The sequence below is a fragment of the Psammomys obesus genome, unplaced genomic scaffold, assembly GCF_907164565.1.
Source record: "Psammomys obesus unplaced genomic scaffold, mPsaObe1.curated_primary_1811, whole genome shotgun sequence".
Taxonomy (NCBI): domain Eukaryota; kingdom Metazoa; phylum Chordata; class Mammalia; order Rodentia; family Muridae; genus Psammomys; species Psammomys obesus.
Genome location: NW_026596085.1, coordinates 14309307 through 14331674, shown reverse-complemented (window position 1 = coordinate 14331674; position 22368 = coordinate 14309307). Strand labels below are relative to the sequence as shown.

General features: G+C 46.0%; 1 protein-coding gene across 5 annotated transcripts in view; it reads left to right on the top strand.

Moving 5' to 3' along the window:
* Nucleotides 1-22368, top strand: part of Ppara (peroxisome proliferator activated receptor alpha) — a 67031-nt gene that overhangs the window by 5177 nt on the left and 39486 nt on the right. The gene's annotated exons all lie outside the window — the stretch shown is intronic.

The following is a 22368-nucleotide window of genomic DNA, read 5'->3' as shown; positions in this document are numbered from 1 at the left end:
AATATAAGAAACTGGGTGGTGGTGGTGTACGCCTTTAATCTCAGCACTCAGGAAGCTGAGGCAGGCAGATCACTAAGTTTGAGGCCAGCCTGGTCTACAGAGTGAGTTCCAGGCCAGCTGGGGCTGCATAGAGAGATCCTCTTAAATAAGTAAACAAATACATAAATAGCAAAAGAAATGCTATAATTTCTGTGTACTGAACAAACATTTGCTATGTCTGCGGCTTTAGCCTTTGTAATGCACAGAACGAGCTAGATCTTCTAGGGCCATGTGCTTAGAGAAAATGAGGCACAGAATTTAAATCCCAGACTTGGTGGTAGGAGGGGTCTTGTGAGGTTCCTGTTTTGGTTTGGTTCTTGCACCTCCAGCCTAAAGCTGCAAGTTCACAGCATGTGCTATGCTAAGGCCCGGCCCCAAGTGCAGCTGGGCTTTCAGTAGGAGCTTCCTGAGAGAAATGCTAGGCTGTTAGCAGAGCTTGCTTCCCCCTTGAGAGCATTCCTGTTCATAGGAGCATTGGGCTTCCTGTGGAAAGGAATGCCGTGCATGTGGTTTTCCGAGCTGTTGTATGGACTCTTTGAAGGTGTGTGTGCGTGTGCTTTGCCTCTGCAGCCCTCAATGGCTGAGCATCAAGAGGTGGTGACTTTGGTGTCCTGCAAGAGGGTGTGCAGTTTACACGGTGAAGTCCTTGCTCCTGGGCGAAGTCTTCCTAGTTGAGCTGAGTTGGTTTGGGGTCTCCACAGGATGAAGGAATGGGCACTGGAAAGTTTGCATTGGAAAAGCACCTGGATACAGCAGAGAAGATGTGATGTCATTCATTAGGACATTTGGGTCCCTGCCTCTCAGCTGCCACCTGCTAAGCCACAGACTTATGTCCGCCTCCCTAAACTTCCATTTTTTTAGCAGAAAACACAGTTCTTCCCTAGACCACCCTTGAGGGGTTGTGAAGTTGAGAAGCAGTGGCTGAAAACACCGTGCCCATCCGAGTAGCTGTCAAGGCAGCTTGGGCTCTGGGCCACCTGTGTTGCTTAGCTACCCCAAGCCAATTTGCTGCCGCCACAGCTTTTTGGACTCACGGAGACTTTGAGAAAGAGACTGCCTTACTACCCTCCCATAATCTCTCATCAGATTTCAGTTTGAAACAGGTAAAGGAGAGGGCTATATCAGTAAGAACGCTACTATCACAAGTGGTCCCTGAGAGCTTAGAATGTGAACGTGATGCCAGCTCTTGGTGGTGACAGGCAAGTCTTGCCATGTGTCCTCAGTCCGATTCATCCCCATGCATGTCCAAACTATGGCAGGTGGGTCATGTGTTTCCTGGGATAGCTGTGAGCGTGACCCGGTGCATATGTAGGTGTTATAACAGTGCAATGTCAAAAGGTCGATGCCCATTAGACTACGCCATACTGGGGGAACCTAGCGTGCTGGCTGGTTTTGTGTGTCGACTTGACACAAGCTAGAGTCATCAGGGAGGAAGGAGCCTCAGTTGAGGAAATGTCTCCATGAGGTCCAGCTGTAAGGCACTTTCTCAATTAGTGATCAGTTGGGGAGGGCTCAGCCTGTGGTGGGTGGTGCCATCTCTGGGCCAGTGGCTCTAGGCTCTATAAGAAAGTAGGCTGAGCAAGCCACGAGGAGCAAGCCATGGCTTCTGCATCAGCTCCTGCCTCCAAGATCCTGCACTATTTGAGCCCCTGTCCTGACATCCTTCAATGATGAAAAGCAATGTGGAAGAGTAAGCCAAATAAACCCTTTCTTTCCCAACTTGGTTTTTGGTCATGGTGTTTCGTGGTAGCAATAGAAACCCTAACTAAGACCCCCACTAAAAGGCAACCTCTTAAACTATCTGGCACCATGGTTCCTGGAGAATCTGCCTCTCTCACTGGGTCTAGATCACTGAGAGGAGATGGGTGAGGGTTAGGGTTAGGGGGTGGGGATGGAGGGTTGGGATCTATTCACTGGTAATCTCCTAGCACCATAGCTTTTGTAGGAACTTGTGGAATCTCATTGACTATGTGAATTACTAGCAGACCTGAGATTAACAAGAACTCACTGCCTTGTGCCCTCCTGAGTGGGACCACGTATGTGGAAGGGCAGGCATCTCTAAGTGGGCAGGTACTTTACCCTCATCTTCATGTTGGGGCACCTCTTTGCAATTGGCAGCTCCTGTCATGCCCAGAATGTAGTTCCCATGGCAGTGGGCTTAAGGTATGGGGGTTGCAGTCAAAACAGTAGGTTTGTAATTATCATTAGATTTGGGAGCTAGTGTGTATGAAGGAATTTTTTTTTGTTTTTTTTTTTTTAACTTGACCATGGATTTAAACGTCAAACACCCGACTAAAAAAGAAATGTGGTTAAAGTTTCGTGAGTTGGGACATGTTATGTGTTAATATTTTTAATGCATGAGTGTTTTGTCTACATGAATAGACATGGTGCCCATGGAGGCCAGAAGGCGGCATTGGATCTTCTGAAATAGAGTTACAGATGGTTGTGAGCTGCCATGTGGTGGCTGGGAATTGAACTCAGGTCCTCTGGAAGAGCAGCCAGTGCTTTAACCATCAAGCCATCTCCCAAATCCCAAAGCATGTGCATTTAATGGGCTAAGGGTCCTGCATGGGTTGTATGTTCTTGGGAGAAACTGGTGAAATTGGATTAAATTGGAGAAATTGAATGCCCTGGAAGGTAGCAACCTCCAGACTGTGTTTATTCTGCTGGATTTTAAAAGAGGAGCGAGCATTCTAATTGGATCCTCTTACTTGACACTCTCCATTTGGAGAACACAGGGGAGCCTTTGAAAAAGCATCGCTCTGGATCTTAAGAGTTGGGGGTAGAACACAGAAAGGTTAATTTTTCCCAGAGGTCAATGAAACTTGTGAACAATTCAAGATTAAGGTCAGGTCAAAAGTGTGGGGGGGGGGGCTTGGCTCTCGACAGCCATTTGTAACTCAACAAGTCTGTGGTTATGTGATAACTCTGAGGTGACAAGCAACCACTATGGGGCACGGGGGGGGGGGGGGGGGGGACCTAGTAATTAGAGGTGAATGGGTAGATGTGCCCAATTCAGAAACACACCAAGACATCAGCAGCCAGCTTTATGTGAGCAAACGCCATCCTAGCGGCCCGAAAGCAGGCATTTTCCTGTTCCCTCCATGCTAAACCACAGGCGGTTTTTATTGGGAGAGGTTTTAGCAATATTCTCTGATCGGACGAAATGATATCTAATGATTCGCCAGCACAAGGGTCCTGCTTTCCTCTGTCTGAATTCACAAGCCGCTCTGATGCATTGCAGACACCGGTCACAAACTGGCCTGCTTCGTGGCCTAGGTTGATAACTGGGTCTTATTCACCATCCATTCACCTTCTATTCCTGTGCATAAAGAATGATGCCTTAGAGGGAGGAAAGAAAAATCTGTCTCGGGAACTTTGAACTTTGGCCGCAGTGGGGTCATGTCTGAGTTGGTGAAAGTTATTGACCATGAAAAGCAGCCCGTCAGTGGTTGCAGTGCCTTTGGACTTTACAGTTTAGGGAAGCATTTTTGCTCAGGTATTTTCATTGTATTATCATTGCCTCCACTTTGAAAAGTACTGCAGATTTTGCCAGATGCAGGCAGGGGGAGCTTGGCTCACGCTCCCCGCCTGCTGCTTCACAAGCAGGAGTCTGAAGTCCTTGAAATTTCAGGACTTGACCTCCATTATCTCTCCTACAAAAAAAAAAAAAAAAAAAAAAAAAAAAAAAAAAAAGCCTCTTTGCCCAATGTGTTTCCCCATTAGGAAAAACATTCTATTATTGCTGTTGTTTTGAAATCACAAAAGCGAGCCTGGCCTGCTGTATTCAGTGTGGAGTGTTGACAGAGGAATGCCTCTTTTATAAAAATGTTCAGGTGTGCAGAGATGCGTGGGTACACAGAAAGTAAGGAGGCTTGAAAAGGGAAGTGTGCAGCAAAGGAAGGGATCTGAGTGTCTAAATACAGCAGGAGCCTATGCTCTTTGAAAGGCAGAGTTAGGAGAGCTCGAGTGCTATTGATCATTGTGGGGTGAAGCCATGTGTGGTGGCATGTGCCTATAACTCGCACTTGGGAATCTAAGGCAGGGGGCTTGCCCCAAGCCTAGAATTGCCTGGGCTAAACAACAACAAAGAGAACACGAAGCGGAAAGATCAGTGTTGGGAGCATTTATCCGAAGCGGAGAGGATTTTAGATGTGCGTTATGACAACAGGGGGAAACATTGGGAGGCAGCATGGAGTGGATAGTGGCAAGAGGGAGGGGGACTCACAGATGGTGGGCAAAGGGCACCCACCCTAACACTGAACCTGGAGGCCTGGTGGGACCAGGAGAGAGGAGTGGGGCATGTGCATCTGGGCTGGTCTGTGGAGGCCAGCAGGAAGGTCACAGTTCTCAGCCAAGAGGACAGCCGTGGTGAGGGAGGAAGCCTCCATTAGGATCAGTAAAGGCTCCTTGCAGGGTTCCAGGGTTGTACGTAGGTATCGGGCAGAGAACTGAGGAGGATTCAGAAGGAAGAGTGATACATGAGCGGTTTTCTTTTACTCTAGAGACAAAATATTATCAGCTTTTCCCCTGCCCTATTCTCTACTTGGATGAATCTAATAAAGGTAGCTTTTAGTGTCTAGGGCAGAAGTCTAATGAAGGTGAATGTTTAACCATCCTCAAGGGCAGCTGATAATCTCAATAGCAATAGAGACACAGATTTAGAGAAATGGGAGCCAGCAGACTCCAGCCAGGACTTCCTTGACTAAGAGACTACAACCCTGACAATGAACTGTGACCCTTTGGAGAAATGAGTGATTTTAGAGGGGCCTTTCCAGGTAGGAGAAAGCATTTCCCAGTAGGTATTTCAGAAGGCAACCTGCCCACATCTAAAAGGAAGTTTGGTAGAAACTCTTTAAGAATGAAGCCTCGGAGAGACAAGGAGATCCCTGAAAACCAGACCTCAAGAGATGCTAAATGTGCATTATGGCATAAGGTGAACACATCCAAACCCCAGTTATTCTGAGAGCCTCTTATTTAGACATGTGAAGGTAAATTACCAGAGGGCCAGTTAGCATGGGCTTCCCGATTCTCAGAGTCCTCAAGGACAGTCCCCTGGACCAAGCCAGTTGTCCCTCCACCTCCTGCCAGGTCCCTGCACGTTGCCATCTGTCTCAGAACTCCATATCCAGGCCTCCCCTGTGACCTTGCCACAACTCTCAAGCTCTGTGTGTTGTATTCTGAGCCACCCTGCACAGTTCCCTCTCCTTGATCCTCCCCCCAGCCCCCACTTACTGGCCCCCACTAGTGCTGGACTGGGGGAAGCTTGGGGCAGGACAAGCTTCAGGATCCTCTCCCGTCACCTAGCGTTTTTTTTTTTTTTTTTTTTTTTTTCACCTGGCCTGTGCCTCCGTTTTCTTGTCCATCAATGGGATGAATACCAATGCTTTTCGTAGACAGTTCTGTCAGGCTACAAGAACTCTATAAGTGTCTGCTTGTTTTAACTCTTGTCCGCTACCCATCAGCTCCTACATCACACACCAGTTTCAGTGGTAACCAGAAAGGCAGTTTGACTCCCCAGGGCTGACCTTTTCTGCTCTGGCATCGTATAGTTATTTTCCTACTCTTTGCTTTTTCCGCAGATGAAAAGGCATGCACCCTCCAGGTTCTGCCCTGTCCCACGGCCCCTTTCCTTCAGATCTCATCTGAAGACTTCCTTCTTAGGCTCCTCCCTGAGTCTCCCTTGGCTGGAGCTTTCTGACATGGGTGCTGACAGAATGTCAGGTGCCGTCCTGTCAAAGCGTGTGTTTGTGTGTGAGGGGGGAGCTATGGCTGTTCTTGTGTGAGTTGAGGACAGTGACTCTCACTGAAAATTGTACTCCTCGCTCACACTCCATTCTCATCTCGGTAGCAGCAGGTGCACCCTAAGTCTGAGATTTCTTCAAGGCTCTATCCGATACCACTTCCTTCATGAAGTCTTCATGATTTTCCCTGAAATAGGGTGTAAGTATGTGTGGGATGTGGGGTATCTTTCGCTATTGCACGCTATCGTATTTATTTTTATTTTAAAAGATTTTATTTTGTTTTTAAGTGTGTGTGTGTGTACCATATATAAGTATACCTAGAGGCCAGAGGCATTGGATTCCCTGGAGCTGGAGTTATGGGTAATTGCCAGCTGTCTAATGTGGGTGCGGGGAAACCCACATTAACAGCTGAGCCGTTTGTCTATCCCTCCCTTACTTTTTGAGACAAGGTTTCTCTCTGAATCTGGAGCTTATTGGCTCGGTGAGACTGACTTAACAATGAGCTTCAGGAATCCACCCGTCTCTGGCCTTCCAGTGTGGGTCTGCACTCATGCCTCTGGGCCTAGATTGTATGTGTATCCAGACCTGGGCATCTGAATTCCAGTCCCCATGCCTGGGTGGCAGGCATTCTCCTGCCCGAGCCTTCTCCGCAGCCCTGCAGACAGGGTTTTTGCTCATCACATCTGCAGAGGCGATTTGACTCTCTGCTTCTATTCATTCTACTTCTCTTGGAAGCCAGGCTCATTCATTCAACAGATACTTATTATATCCCGGTAGGGTCCAGATTTAGTCCTGAGTGGGGAGCAAACAGTGAGAAACCCCAGGCGTCACCCTTCCCTTCCATCGCTTCCCTTTTGTAGTTCCTCTCCCAGGATATAGGGAGGGACAGGCGGTGTGAAAGGACCCTGCATAGAGGGTCCAGGCGACCTCCAGAGATGCGTGCAGAGGGTTTAACAGTGACTCCAGTACACAGAGTGGAGCACGTTTGTCCTGGGGATTTGGAATTTCCTTTTCCTAAAGGAGAGGCGCTGAAGGAACAGACTCGCTGAAGGAACAGACTCGCTAAAGAGTCGGGCACCCGCAGAACCCACTTTCAATTCTTTTCATTGTGATCCTGAAGCATTAAGTGCTGAGTTAAACTCCTCTTGACCCACATCGGCTGGCGGGATCTAATCTTAGGTGATTATTAACTCTAATCAGGAATCTAATGACCGATATTCAGGAAGCATTACCCATTTAATCACCACGCCTGCCTGTCCACTTCCTGTCTTGTATGGGTCCAGTAGCCTTGGAGCAGTGATCGTCTCTCCCCTGGCCAGCCACCAGGTCAGTGGCTTCCTGAGATGGAGCCCGGGAGGGTAAGAGCAGGCTTTGGGGTACAGTGGGCTCAGCACCGTTCAGCTTGATTGGCCTGCGTGAGGTAAATTGTTCCCTAGACAATTATAAGCCTCTCATCCAGGCCTGTTTGCTAGAAGAAACAGCGTGAGTGTGAGCCCAAGTCACTCCTTGTTTTGACTGGAAGGTTTGGGGATAGGTTTGGGACATCTGCATCATATCTGAGGGCCATGAGCCCTTTAGATCAGATGGAAGCAGAATGTCTGGTCAGGGTACCCTGGCTACCTTCCCACTGCATGGGAACCAAGGCAGCAAGATGTATCTAAGGGCTTTAGTTTTTCTTTCAGATCAGGCTGTTAAAATTACTGCGTGCCATTTACATACAGTGAAATCCCTCTCTCCTCAGTCGATAGTTCTTCAGAATTTGAGAAACCTACCAGATCCCTATTCTCTTGCTAGACATCACCTGAGGTTTGATCTATTCCAAGTGGTCCCTCTGTTTTTGACACAAAACCCCTCTCGCTTTGCTCTCTCGCATCGCCTGTTCCTGGTGCCTCTCCGCTGTCACCTCAGCTACCTTCTGCAGCATCTCTGATACTAGCCAGCAGAAGTTAGAGTTCTCCACTTGTGAGAGGTCAAGTGAGCCCTTTGGTCCCAACCTAGGTCTCAGGATGGCCTTCCATCTTGGTCCCTGTAGGATTCTCCTAAGACGCTGGAGCTTAATGCCACAATCTGTGGGCTCTGAGGCTAGGAGTCTCTCCTGGTTCTGGAGGCAGAAGTCTGTCTCAGCCAACAGAGCTGCACGCCTGTGAAAGTTCTTGGCAGAACCCATCCTTTTTTCCCTGTCATGCAGTGGTTCTCAACTCGTGGCTTGTGACCCCCTTTTGGGTGGACAGACCCTTTCACAGAGGTCACCTGTCAGATATTTACACCACAACTCCTAACAATAGCAAAATGACAGTTAAGAAATAACAACAAAAATAATTTAATGGTGGGGGGGTCATCATCACATGAGGAACTTGTATTAAAGGGTTGCAGCACTAGGAAGGTTGGGTACCACTGCCCAACGGTTATGACGGCCATAACCCGCCAGTGCATGGCCATGCCGTGTCTGCTTTTGCTTCACAAAGCACCCGCTCTCATATCTGTCTGTGGCCACATTTCTGCTTTAATCTTACCAGTTTAGTGTGAGTGTGTGTGTGTGTGTGTGTGTGTGTGTGTTTGCATGCCCGTGTACACTTTCATGTGTATAAGGGTACACATGCGGAGGTCAGAGGACAACTTTTGGAACATCTGTCCTGGCCTTCCAGTTTGTGGAGACATGATCTTCCTTGTTAATGCCTCTACAGTGCATAACCCCCAAACTAGCTGACCTGAAAGCTACCCAGGATCCTCCTGTCTCTGCCTCCTTCACTTGGGAGCACTGGCATTAGTGACATGCCCCATTGTGTCCGGCTTTTTATGTGGGTTCTAAGGGATTGCGCTGGAATCCTCAGGTTTGCAGTTAGCATGCCTACCTGCTGAGTCGTTTCCCCGGACCCATGTTTCCCCTCTTTGATGGAGGTGTCTGTCCCTTTGCCTTAGGCCTAGCCTACACCACTGCAAACTTGCTTTAACCTTATTGTTGGTGACTCATTTGCAAATAACATCCATCTTTGAGATATGGTGAGTTGAAATTGAACACTTCTGTAAGGAACACAGATCAAGCTCATTGCAGAACACTTTGCCATGTGAGAGAACAAGGTGAAAAGGTCTGGGTTCAGGTCACAGACAGCTCTGGAGCCATGAGTCCATAGCCACTCATGGCTCCTGCCTTCAAGCCCACAGTGTGTTGCTGGCAGCTGGCCCTCACTCTGGGGGGTGGGGTGGGGTGGAACTTTGAGGCCACTCGGCTGTTCATTCTTAAATGTGGACCCGGCAGGGGTGAGAAGCTGTAGACTGGTCATGCTGTGGGTCAGACACTGACACAGTGCAGGTCACTGTGGCCTTGCCCAGGACAGGGGTGGGTGGGAGGGTTGCTGTGACGGCCCAGTATGGCAGCGGACCCTTCCCTACATGAGGCTGGTGTGAGGGGAAAGCTAGCACCCCACCTGCTTAGGGTGTGGATGAGTGGAGAAAGCACGGCGCTCGGAGGCAGGGGTGCTGTGCGGATGTCACAGCGCCTGGCCCCTGAAGAGAGAAGAAGAGATGCAATAGTGTGGTCATGCTCAGGACTCCCGGCCGGCTTCAAAGTCACTCGGTGGTTGGATCTGAGCCCCTGCCCTCAAGCGTGTGTAGCAATAGCAAATGCGCAGCCACCTGGTCTCCCCAAGTCCCACATGATACACTTTATAAAACTGCAAACGTGAAACAGGAGCTGGGCATAAATGCGCAAAACCTGTCCACCCTTCTCACTTCTCAGCCCATCAGGGAAATGTAAATCTGCACTGAGTTTCTGTTTCATCCCAGTTGGAGTGGCTTCAGGGGAAAAAAAAAAAAAAACAAAAACAAAAAAAAACCACAACATTAAGTGCTGGTGAGGCTGTGAGGAAAGAGCAAGTCATACAGTGTTGGTGGAAATGTAGACTGGTATAGCCATCGAGGGAACCAGTGTAGAGGTTTCTTCAAAGCTAAAAATAGAATGGCTACATGGTCCAGCTACATACCTGAAGGACTCTCAGGCAGTGTACCTCAGGGGCGCTTGGACAGTGATGTTTATTTTGGCACTATTTGTAGCAGCCAAGATAAGGACTCAGCCCCTCGCAGAGGCCAACCAGCAGATGAGTGGATAAAGAAATGTGGGACATACAGGCACCGGAGTTTTATTTAGAGAAGCAGAATCTTGGTATTGTTGGTAAATGTATGGAACCAAAAATCATCGTGTAAGCCTAGTGGTGGTGGCACGGGGCCTTTAATCCCAGCACTCGGGAGGCAGAGGCAGGCGGACCTCTGTGAGTCTGAGGCAGCCTGTTCCACAGAGCAAGTTCCAGGACAGCCGGTGCTACACGGGGAAACCCGTCTCAAAAAAAAAAAAAAAAAAAAAAAAAAAGATAGAAAAATAATTGTGTGAGTGAAATGAGACTCAGAGAGGCAGACACTATATGTTCTCTCTTATCAGGGGTCTAGATTAAAAAACCACATGTGTATATATGACATGGGAGTTGGGAGGGAGAGGATGAGGTGCAAAGGGAGTGGGGAGGGGAAGGAGAAATTAATTTGAGGGCTAGATAGGCAACGTAGCCCATATTCCCTCTCACATGAGGAGTCAGGATTTAAGCACATACATGCCATGGAACAGGGGAAGGAGCATCTGGGGTGGGAGGCAAGTGAGCGGAGAAGGTGTGGCGAGACGCTGAGCAAAGAATGATCACATATAGGTGAAACGCAATAATGAAGCCCAGGATTTTTGCACACTAAGTAAAATACAATAAGAAACGAGAGAGGAATGGTCCCAGCCAGGTGCAGGGGCCACAGATAAATGAGGTGTGAGGAGGCCAGTGGCGTTGTCCTAGTGGACCGTGGCAAAAACAATGAAAGAATAGCCAGCCGCTGCCAAAAATGTGCTGAGGTTCCCTTCTCGCCCGTACCGAGAAAGTGACTGCCCGTGCAAAGCCAGAGGAAGCCACACCACAGTGTTATTCATGGCCTCAAAAGAGAAGAGGGTAGGGGTGGAGGCGAGGACTACGGGTTAAAATGCTTGCCCTGAACGCAAGAGGACTATAGCCACACAAGTGCCCGGTGTGAGTGGCGGCCCAGCTGTCCTTCTAGCCTCAGAAAGTGGACAGCAAGCTGTCTAGTAAGACTGGCCACATGGCTGAGCGCTGGGTTTGACTGACAGGTCCTGCCTCCGTGAATAAGGAGGAGCAATTAAGTATGACTTCCAACAGCAATGTTGGGCCTCCGCATGCAACACGGACCCACACATATGCAAAAGCATACATACATACACACATGCATGCACACCCCCCCCCACACACAACACACACATCAAAGTTGGAAGAAGGAGGAGGAAGTGAGCCGGTGAGCATGGATGGGTCATTTTTCAGGGCGGTGAGACTGCTCTGTGTTATACCATAATGTGGATGGCTGCCAACATAGCTGTCAAAAGAAAGCCACAAGGGTGTTCAATCCTACAAAGAGTGGTCTCCAATGGTAACTAGGGACTTCGGCTAATAATATGCTCATGAGTGAGTTAACAAGTCTGTCTCCCCAGGGCAAGAACTTAGCAATAGGGGAACTGGTGAGAACTGAAGTGGTATATGGATACCAGATTTTGCCCAATTTTTTTCTGTAAACCTTAAAACATATTGTAATAATGGATTCAAAACTAAATGCATGTATCGTGTACCTAGGAATAAATTTGAGAAAGACATGGAAGGCCTCTGATAAGAAACCTGATGAAGCTAGGTGTGGTGGCACATGCCTTTAATCACAGTACTCAGAAGGCAGGGGAAGGCAGATCTCTGTGAGTTCAAGGCCAGCCTAGTCTACAAATCGATTCAGGACATCCAGGAATACACATAGAGAAAGCCTATCTTGAAAAACAAACAAACAAAAGAAAAAAAAAAAAAAACCACCACCACCAACAAAAGAAACTTGATGATATTGTTGGAAGGAATTAAATAGAGTTTTTCCTGGTTAGTTTTTACCGCCAACATGACACAATCCAGAGTCACTTGAGAAGAGGAAAACTTAATTGAAGAACTGCTTTGATCAAGTTGAACTGTGGGCATGTCTGGGAGATTGTCTTGGTTAACGGTTGAAGCGGAAGGGTGCAGCCCACTGTGGGCAGTGCCATCCCTAGGTAGGTGGGTCTAGAATATGTAAGAAAGCTAGCGGAGCAAGCCAGAGAGTTGCCAGCATGCAGCATTCCTCTGTGGTTTCTGCTTCAGTTCCTACCTTGACTTCCCTCATGATGGACTGTGTGACTTGGAAGTGATAAAATAAACCCTTTCTCTCTCAAGTTGCTGTTGGCCTTGATGCTTATCACAGTACCAGAAAAGCAAACCATATCATAAACCAAGTAGCTAGACGGGTGCACCATGTTCATGGAAGGGATAAGTCAGTAATGGAAAGATGTCAATTCCCTTAAGAAAAGCCATGTATGATATACCAGATTACTGGCATCTAACACAAGCCATATGTGTGCTTAGTTGTTTCAATGGCCTGGAGCACCTTAAGCGTGCCCTTTCCTAAGAGCTTTCAGGATGCCTGTGATGGCTATTCTTGGTTGTCAATTGGCTGTCTCTGGAACTAAAAATCAAGTATCTTACACCAGATGAAAGGTATTTTCTTGATTGGATTTTTTTGAAGCAGGAAGACCCACCTTAAATCTGGACCGTACCTTCTAGTGGCAGCCCACAAAAAAAAAAAAAAAAAAAAAAAAAAAAAAAAAAAAAAAAAAAAAAACATGGATGAAGGAAGCTTTTGGTTTTTGCCTGCTTGTCTTCATTCTGGCTGGCAGGTTCATTTATCCTGTTACTGAGGCATCCCTTCGCAGTTATTAGAACCTGCTTCTTCAGAATTCCAGTGCAGACTGAAGACTAACAGCTCTCTAGGAATTCCCTGGGACTCTAGCACCGGAGTAGTACTGCTGAGACACCCAGTCTCATGGGCTGAACAACAACTAGATTTTTGACTTTTCAACAAGGAGATGGTATTGTTGGACTATTTGGACCAAGACTGTAAGCCACTCTAATAAGTTCTCTTTTAGAGAGCCCTGACTAATACAGCACCTATCAAGAATCTTAAGTTTTTCTTTTATCATGCTTTTCCTTACTTCCCTTTCTCTCTCTCTCTCTCTCTCTCTCTCTCTCTTTCTCTCTCTCTCTCTCTTCTTTGACAGGGTCTCACTATTTAGCCCTGACTAGCCTGGAACCTACTATGTAGATAAGGTTAGCTTCAAACTCATGGAGATCTGACTGCCTCTGCCTCCTAATTGCTGGGTTAAAGGTGTGCACCACCACCGTCTAGCTTCATGCTTTCCTTAAGCAGCTGCTTCTGCTCCTGTAGTTCTCATCACTTTAGGTGACAGTCATCCTTTTTCTTTAAGAACAGCTTTGCCTTGCAGTCAGCTCTGTCCTTTCAACATTTGTGTTATCTTCAGGCAGGCTCCTCCCATAGGCTCACTGCTTAGCCTTGTAATGGAGCATTCATTGTTCAGACATTAACACCAATATGAAATTAATTTCGTAGCTGTTGATGAAACAGTGTTGTGTAAGAGAGAAAGGAGGTGGGCGAAATGAGAATTCTGCCTAGTGAGCTGCTGCTCCTACTTATGTGGGCAGGTCATAGGTAGGTCATCAGTCAGGACCCAAGAACTGAGCTATAGAGAGTCTGGGAATCAAATGTCTTCCACCCTGGGCATCATCAGGAGACTTTTGAGAGGAGAGGTATTGGAGTACCTTCAAATGGGTAAGGACGAGTGATGTTCCAGGTCGAAGGAATCAGGGGGAAGTGTGGAGGCCAGAAAGCAAGTAGCATGTCTGGTAAGTTCTGACTGTCTTACACTGGCATTGGCCAGAGGATTGAGTTTGCAAAGGAAAATGGGCAGGGGGAAGGGGAGAAGTCACGTTCAAAATATTCATTGAGTTCTTCTTGATTGGATTTTTTTGAAGCAGGAAGACCCACCTTCATTGAGCATCATTCTGTGCTGTTGGGATTCATCAGTGAGCCCCAAACACAAGACCCCTTCTCTAGTAGAGAGGGAGTGGGCTCGTGGGCACAGTGACTGAGGTTGGACCTGGTAAGGTAAAAAGAGGACAAGTGCAGTGGGAAGAGCAAGCTTAGCTTGGGTCAGCTGGGTCTGGAACGTGGTGGGACAGCCCTGATTGGCCTGGAGAGAAGGAAGAATGCTGCGGGAGGCTGAGCTCAGGTGGGAACCAGTAGAACAGACTGGACCAGGGATTGCAGTGCAGGCAGCCAGCTAGACTCATGCAAAGAGCAACGAGACAGCGCAATTGGAATGTCCCAAAGAGGACAAGGTGAGGTCCCAGGAGAGAGGTGGCAGCAGGCGCCTATGGTGTCTACCCTGAGGATTGTTTGGAGCTCTGTGTGAGTGGCATGGGGCTTCTGAGTGGGGCTCGGATGTACTGATTCAGCTGTGAAGAGGCCCCTTCTGGTTGGGGTCAGGCTCAGGGCAGAGCTGAAGGTGGCTAAGAGTGATTGCAGAGGGCTTGGGCGGGTGTAGCCCTGATGAGCAAGGAGGCTACATGGGAAGGCACTGCACCATGTGGGGACAAAGAGACCTTGACTTAGATCCAAGACTTAGTGAGTTTCCAGGCAGATATATGACCTTGGGTGAGACCAAGCCTTGCTCTGGCTCCCCAGTTGTACACTCAAGTAGCTGAGAGCCACACTGTCCTCAGCAGTAGTGGAGTGATCAGGATTCACCCTCAGGACCTTGAACCCCGCCCCACTGCATGTGACTCTTATGGTGTGGTGGAGACAGAGCACCATGGCTAGAGTCTGGAGGGGAGGGAATGAGGCTTCCAAGCAGGGTGGGGAGGAGAGGTTGGATGAATACCAATGGAAGAGGAAAACCGCCTTTCAAAACAAACAGCATGAAAGGGAAGCAGATGGTTCAAAGGGTACCAGCTGTGATTTTGAGCAGAAATAAAAGAGCAAGGTCATACCGGACCATGCCGGGTTCAAGGCTGTGCCTAACCTCAGATACAGTAGAGTAGAGTGCACAGGATTCTGCAGAGGCATCATGACTCCACAGCACTGCTCAGCATGCTTCTGCACAGGACAATTCCATGATTATCTACCCCAGAAACACATCTGCCCCCTTGAAGTCTCATCAATAAACAGGTGGTTAGTTTCTTGTCAGTGTGTGTGTTCATGTGTATGTTTTACACATGTTTGTATATGCGTGCAGGGTGGGGTGTACATGAACATGTCTGCGCATGCGTATGGAGGCTGGAGGTCACTGTTGTCTTCCTCTGTTACTCTTCCACCTTGGTTTTCACAGAACCTGGACCTCATTAATTTGGTTAGATCTGCTGGCCAGCAACCCCCAAGGATCCTCCTACCTCTGCCTCCCAAGTGCCAGGATTGCAGGTGGATGCCACAATGCCCAGTTTGTTTGTTTGTTTTTTTAATGTTTTCTAACTATTATTATTGTTGTTATTGTTTTCAAGGCAGTTTCTCTGTATAGTTTTGGCTGTCTTAGATTTGTTTTGTAGATCAGGCTGGCCTCAAACTCACAGAGATGTGCCTGCCTCTGCCTTCCTGAGTGCTGGGATTAAAAGAGTGTGCTACTGCTCTTGGCTCCTAACTCCTATTTTTATGCTGAACTTTAAAGCAAAAAAAAAAAAAAATCCATTTCCCTCTAAAATGGAGTGCCTTCTGTTCTCTCAGTGTCTGTGCCACTTTAAACCATATTTGTCCTTATTTCCCTTCAACCAGTTATTACAGGAGGCACATGATTTACGAGTCTCTGTGTCTACTAAGTTTAAATCCCTGAAATAGGTTCAAATTGGTGTCATCAGGTGGATGCTGTGGCCCTCCGTTCTCTTACTTGGAAGCGGATAGAATAATCACGCTTCTAGGTTTCTTTTATTGGTTGCACTGAATAAGGATGGAAGCTATGTAGCTCTGGGGACTGCTCGTTTCAAACAGGAAAGCCTTGTACACAATTCCAGCTGGCAGAGGGACAAGACTGAGGGCACGAAAGTGGGGAGAGGCCTGGAGCCTATTTAAGAACTCAGCTTGAGAATGAGACACAAGATACCTTGGGCTAGAAATTCTCAATCTGTGTAGGACTGGCTGTGCAGACACCTCCCAAGAGTACTCTCAAGAGGTTCTAAAGCAGTTTCTACGTGCTCTTTAAAAAGAGCAGAGCTGCCAGTAGTACCCCTCGAAAGTGTCATCAAGGCAGTCACCAAGGAAAAGGCATGGATGGTTTTCAGATACAGGGAGAGATGTCATCAACTGGGTCCTGTATGGAAAAGGGTTAGCTTGCCTCAAAAGATTTGAACATGAATCTTAGATTAAGGAATTGTGTCTCTGTTAATCAGTGACTCTGTTAAATTTATTTTAAGTGTGTGTGGAAAACACTGCTGTTAGTAGCAAGCAGCTGAGTACTTTGTTGGTGGGAGAGAAGTGGAGAGGGGCCTGGAGCCTATTTAATAATACACACACACACACACACACACACACACACACACTTGTGTTCACATGCTCATAGAGACATGGCAAAATGGTAATTTCACTGGGAGAGAACTTACCGTGGATCAGACACCTTCTGTGACCTCTTAATGTGTGGTTCTTTTCACTCAGCGCGATTCCTTGAGAGGCATCTGTATTGCTGGGTTCCTCAGTAGATGGCTACTGTTTGCTGCCCAGTCAAATTTTGCATTGCATTGTGGGTAGACCACAGTGTACAAAGCTATTCACCCACAAAACGACGTCTAGGCTGCTTTCAGCTTGGGGTTACTATTCATTGGGAGAGATTCTATAGACATTGATATGCCAGTTTCCTTTCCTTTCCTTTTTTTTTTTTTTTAAGATGTATTCTTTTATTTTTGGATGTCATGTGTGTGCACGCCTGTATGAGTTTACATGCATTGCAAGTGTGCAGTGCCTGCGAATGCCAGAAGAGGGAGTCAGATCCCCTAAAACTGGAGTTACAGGTATTGTGAGCAGCACAGTGGAGATGCTGGGAACGTGGCTCTGCTGCAAGAGCAGTATGGGATCGTAACTGCTGGGCCAGCTCGCCAGCCTTCCTTCTCTTCTTTCACCTAAACGCTCTATCGCGATGTAGTTCATACTGGTTCACAGTGTGTCATTCCGTGGTGCTGAGTGATGCAACTCTTACACAGTCAGCACTCACCGTCCGTCAGTGGTCTCCAGGCATCCCTGCTCCTCTCATGACAGCCACTAATCTGCATCCTTAGTCCATTCCTCTTACTGCCAAAATACCCTGTTATATGGACAAGCTGCATTTTACTTAACTGCTTATGGTTTGGCGGACACTTGGCTTCTGAGTTTCTGCTACTGTGAATAGATAGGGTTGCTATAACCGTCCCTTTATGTATCTTCTTAAAAATCATGTGTGTGCTTGTGTGCGGGCGTGCAGATGCTACAACATAAGTAAGAAAGTAACAGACAACTTCTGGCAATATGTTCTCTCATTCCACTGTGAGTCCTAGGGACAGAACTAAGCCCATCAAGCTTGCATAGCAAATGCATTTCCCTACTGAGCCACCTCACTGGGCCTCTTTTTTTTTTTTTTATCATAGCCTAGTGAGTATGAACTGGAATCTCCCTGTGGTTTTGATTTATGTTTCCCTTCCACCTTCCCCCCATGTACATGATGTTAAAGTAACTTTTATTTGTCTGATTTAATTGTCATCTCAGAGGCTTACACCTCTGTCTGCTAGTCTAGGCCTAGTCCTGGAAGCTTCTATCCTCCATACAATCTGATCTAGGCCTAGAATGTTTTCAGCCTCTGAGACTTACTGCTGAATAAACTCAGCCTTTCTAGTTCTTTCTGAACTCTGGTTGGCTGGTTCAACTCAGTTGGTCTGGCTCAAACTCCTCTCCAAGCTGACTGATTTGATCTGACTTCTCTCAGTTTCTCACTGAATTGCTCTGCTTGGCCTCAAACTAATTCTAGCAATCTATTCTAATCTTCTGGCACCTTCTCATTCTCTGGCTTATCGTGTCCTCACATGAACTGCCACGAACTCAGTTCCGTTCCATTCCACTGCCTCTCAACTCACTGACTCAGCCAAACTGCCTGAACAGCACTAACTAGAGCTCAGGGATTTGCATGCCTCTTTCCTGGATGCTGGGATTAAAGGTGAGTACCGCCACACCTGGACCCAAGCTTTTCATTGCCCCGAAACTTACCAGGCTGGTGCTGAACTCAGAGATCTGCTAGCCTCTGTCTCCTGGGATTAAAGGTTAAATAGTGTCTTTGTTTCATCTGGATCACACAGACCTAGAAGGTCTAGGGATACAATCTTTTACCAGAGCAGCCATGTTCTGAATTAAAATTCCTCTACAACTTGCTGGCCAGTTGTCTGCCTTCTTCTTTAGGAAAAAAAAAATAGCCTGGAAATGTTGTGGCCACTTTCTTTCCTTTGTGCCTATGATGTTGGTGTAAGCACCTGCTTGTGGAAACCAGAGGATGCTGTCAGGTGTCTTCCTCTGTCGATTTCTACCTTATTTTGTGGGGCAGTTTCTCACTGAACCTGGAGATCAATAGTTCAGCTTGATTCCTGGCCTAAGGGCTCCAGGAATCCACGTGTCTCAGTCCCCGTCCCTGTGTTAGAGTTACATGTATGTTGTTGAGCCTGGCTTATATATGCATGCTGAGGATCAAACTCAGGTCCTACTGTTTGCATGGTAACTTTTATTTTCAAGACAGGGTTTCTTTCTGTAGACCAGGCTGGCCTAGAAATCAGAGATCTGCCTACCTCTGCCTCCCGAGTCCTGTAATTATACCCATGTGCCACCATGCCCAGACTGCAAATAATTTTATTTCTTTTATCTGTATGCCTCTTAAAGGTTAAATTATGTTTTTAATTATTTTAAAAGTTATTTTGTAAAGAAATTTTGCCAGAAGGCAGGCATGGAGAGTGCACATTTTTACATGTCTCAGCAGTAGGGAGGCAGAGGCAGGCAGATCTCTATGGGTTCAAGGCTAGCCTGATCCTCACAGCAAGGATTACATAGTTGTAATCCAGGCCAGCCAGGGTTACATAGTTGAGATCCTGTTTCAAAAAACAAAATGAAACAGAAAAAAATAATGTGGAATCATAAATTCCTATTTAGTTAAGGCTTCAACTTTATTCAAGAGATACATTAATTCTTTCATTTGAATTATTCCTAAACTTGTAATTTACATTGCAATTTTTTCTTTTATTTTCTAATTTAAAAAAACATGGCCTTCCATTGGTTTTCTTTACATTTATTTTTATAAGTATGGTTTTTATTCCTTGAGAATTTCACACACATATACAATGCACTTGGATCATATTCACCCCTCCTCCTTCCCGTTGTCCCCTCCCCCCTTAGCTTAAGACAATAACTGGAACCCAAGCACGGTTGAGTAAGCAGTAACTGTGGGCATCCTTTGCCTTGCTGCCAACCATGACACCGAGACTCTTAATTTTATCATTAACCTAGTGTTCGTTTGGTAGATGTTTGTTCTTGAGTTGGTTTGATCTTCCCTATTCTAAACTCATTAAGGTTTTGTCATATTTTGTCCAGTGTCTTTTCTTTAGCTATTGATGTGAATAGACAGTATGAATTTCCCAGAGTTAAACTGCATGCTAAAATCATGCATGTGGCTTGTTCGTTTTTTTTTTTTTATTGTTTTTTTTTTGACTGTTTATGTAGTTTTGAATTTGATTTGATAATATTTTGCTTTTATGTTGATCTTTATGTTCAAACTTAATGACCAAACTACAGCTATAACTTTCCTTCTTTTGATTGGCTTTGCTGGGTTTTTGAGTGGTACTAACTTCATGAAAAAAATGCATTCGGAAGCATTTCCTTCTTGTCCTAGTTAGAATCCTAGTTGACATAGTCTAGAATTGCCTGGGGGAAGGGGTGCAAAAGGAAAAACAAAGAACCTTGTATCTTCTGCTTTTGGCTTTCTTGTCTTTATCAGGTTGGCCTGTCGGGGGGGGGGGGATTGTCTTGACTGGCAACTGATATAGGTGCCCACTAAGGGCACCATTCCCTGGTCCTGGGCTATATAAGAAAGCAAGTTAAGCATGGGCCTGTGAGCAGCAAGCAGTGTTGTTCTAAGGTTTCTGCTTCAAGTTCCTGCCTGAGCTCCCCCCCTGACTTCTTACTGGGACCTGGAAGTGTAAGCCAAATAAATCTTTCCTCTCCAAGTTGTTTATGGTCATAGTGTTTTATCATAGCAACAGAAATGAGACAGGAATACTTCAATTTAAAAAAGAGAGAGAGAAATTATATAAAATTGTTATATGGGTTCTCCTTTAAATATTTGGTAGAATCCTCCAGCAAAACCAGCTGAAGCAGGGAATTTCTTTGTTGGGATATTTTAAGTCACAAATTCAATTTTGTGTCTATCCAGCTATTGGCGACGTTCTGATAGTAACTTTTGGGGAAATTGTCAATTTCTTCTCATCTGTCTTATTTCCCAGTACTGGGGGCCTGTATCTTGAATTTATCAGTCTAACTGAGGTTTGTCAATTTGATTGTTTTCCCTAAAGATCCAACTTTTTGTTTCATTGATTTTCTTGATTGCTTTTTTATTTTAACTTCATTGATTGCCACTGTTTTATTATTTTCTTTCCGCAATTGCTTTGCATTTTCTTTGCTATTATTTTGTTGGAAGAATCTTAGGTTATTGTTTTGAGTCTTTTCCTCTCGTCTTTCCCCTGCTGCAGTTATTGTAGGACTAGGAATTTCTCTCAGCCTTATTCCTGCCACTCTTCACCATTCTGTTGTGATTTTGATGTGTTGTGTTTTCATTTAATTCTATGTGTTCCAAATTTGTTTTGAGACTTCTTGGCTCCTGGGTTGTTTTGAAGTGTGCAGCTTAATTTTCAAACATTTAGAAAGGTTTATGTCACCTTTCTCTTGTTAATTTCTAGAGTGACTCCACTGTTATAAGAAAACAAACTCCTCATGGTTTTGATTATTTTAAGGGTATTGAAATTTATTAATGGCCCAGGATATGATACATGTCTTGGCAAATTTTCTATGGGCTCTTGAAGTAAGTGTAACCTGCTGTTGGACAGTGTCATGTCCTGTTGAGCTTTTGTAACAAAGTATAGCAAGCCGGGCCGGGGAGAGAGTTCAGTGTTAAGGCATATGCTGTGTGAGCATGGGGACCAGTGTTAGGATTGGAAGAACCCATCGGGTCTTCCTGGTGGATGAATTCCTTTACAGTAGTTAATCCTTTCAGTATCATGCTTTTAAAAAGAATCCCTGTGATAGCCTAGTAAAGCTCTTCCTTTCGTATTTTATTGAGAATTCATTATCCCAACAATGACACATGGACAATGACACGCCATCTGATGATTTTATAGTATCCTATTTTCTAAGACTCAAAATGAAATCTAAGTGCATGTTTGGGGATGGATCCAGTTGTTGAGTTTAGGCAAAGATTTGAGTTAAGTATGAAGAAGGCAATGTCTAAAAGATTTGTGCATATATACCCCAGGACCTATATATCAGGATATCAACCTAAAAATCTATATAAAACCTCATGTTCAGGGGCTTGGAAGATGGCTCAGTGATCAAGAGCATGTGCCTCTCTAGCAGTGGACCGGGGCTGGGTTCTCAGCACCCACATTGTGGCTCATGACAGTATGTGGCTCCAAAGGATGCATCAGCCTCTTCTGAACTCCATGGACACAGGCATGCATGCAGTACCTATACACACGTGCAGGCCAAACACGCATACACAAAACGGTTTTAAAATTTAATAAAAGTCTCAGGTGTATACCCAAGGACTATACCAGGATCTTTACATATAATGGTCAATTTGCTTTGACATTATATAAACAATAGCAGAGAATGTTCATCAGAAGAGAATGCCGACTTTAAGGCATCAAAGGGGCTGAGGACATGGCTTAGTGGGTCTCCATGCGCTTGCTGTGAAATAAGGGAACCAAAGTTCAAATGCAAGCATCCAACCTAAAAGCTGAGTATGTCTGGGCATGCCTGAAACCCCAGCATTGTTGGGTAGACACAGGAGCATCCTGGATGCCTGCTGGCCAGCCAGTCTAGCCAGTGAGCTTCTGGTTCAATGAGAGACTGTCTCAAAAAATAAGCTAGGGAGCAATAGAGGATGGGATTAAGGGCATGGGGCCACCGTGCCATGTTTTCACACATATTTTTTTAAATAAACATTTATAAAGAATTGAGAAATACCAGCCCAAATGGCCTTATTATGGATAACTTATTTTACATGTGTGAAAATGGTTGGTCCTCTGTGCAGATAGGATAACAAACTAGTTTATACCAAACAAACAAACAAACAAACAAAAAACCAGACAAACGAACTGAACTCTTGTTTCAGAGATGCTGGGCGTGAGGTAGGGTGTCAAGGGTGGTTCCCAGAAGCTATCGAGTCTGTGAGAGGTGCTGACTTTAGACTGAGGCAGCGCTGTGGACTCCTCAAGTTGAAGAAGCAGGAGTAGGAGGGGACAGTGTCTGCAGCCCTCCACTCAGGTGGTGAGAGGAGAAGGATTTCTGGCCCCCAGACATCTGCCAGCAAACTTTGTGCGCATGTCTGTGGACAGGACGAAGCCAGAAAAGAACCATCAGAGAAGTT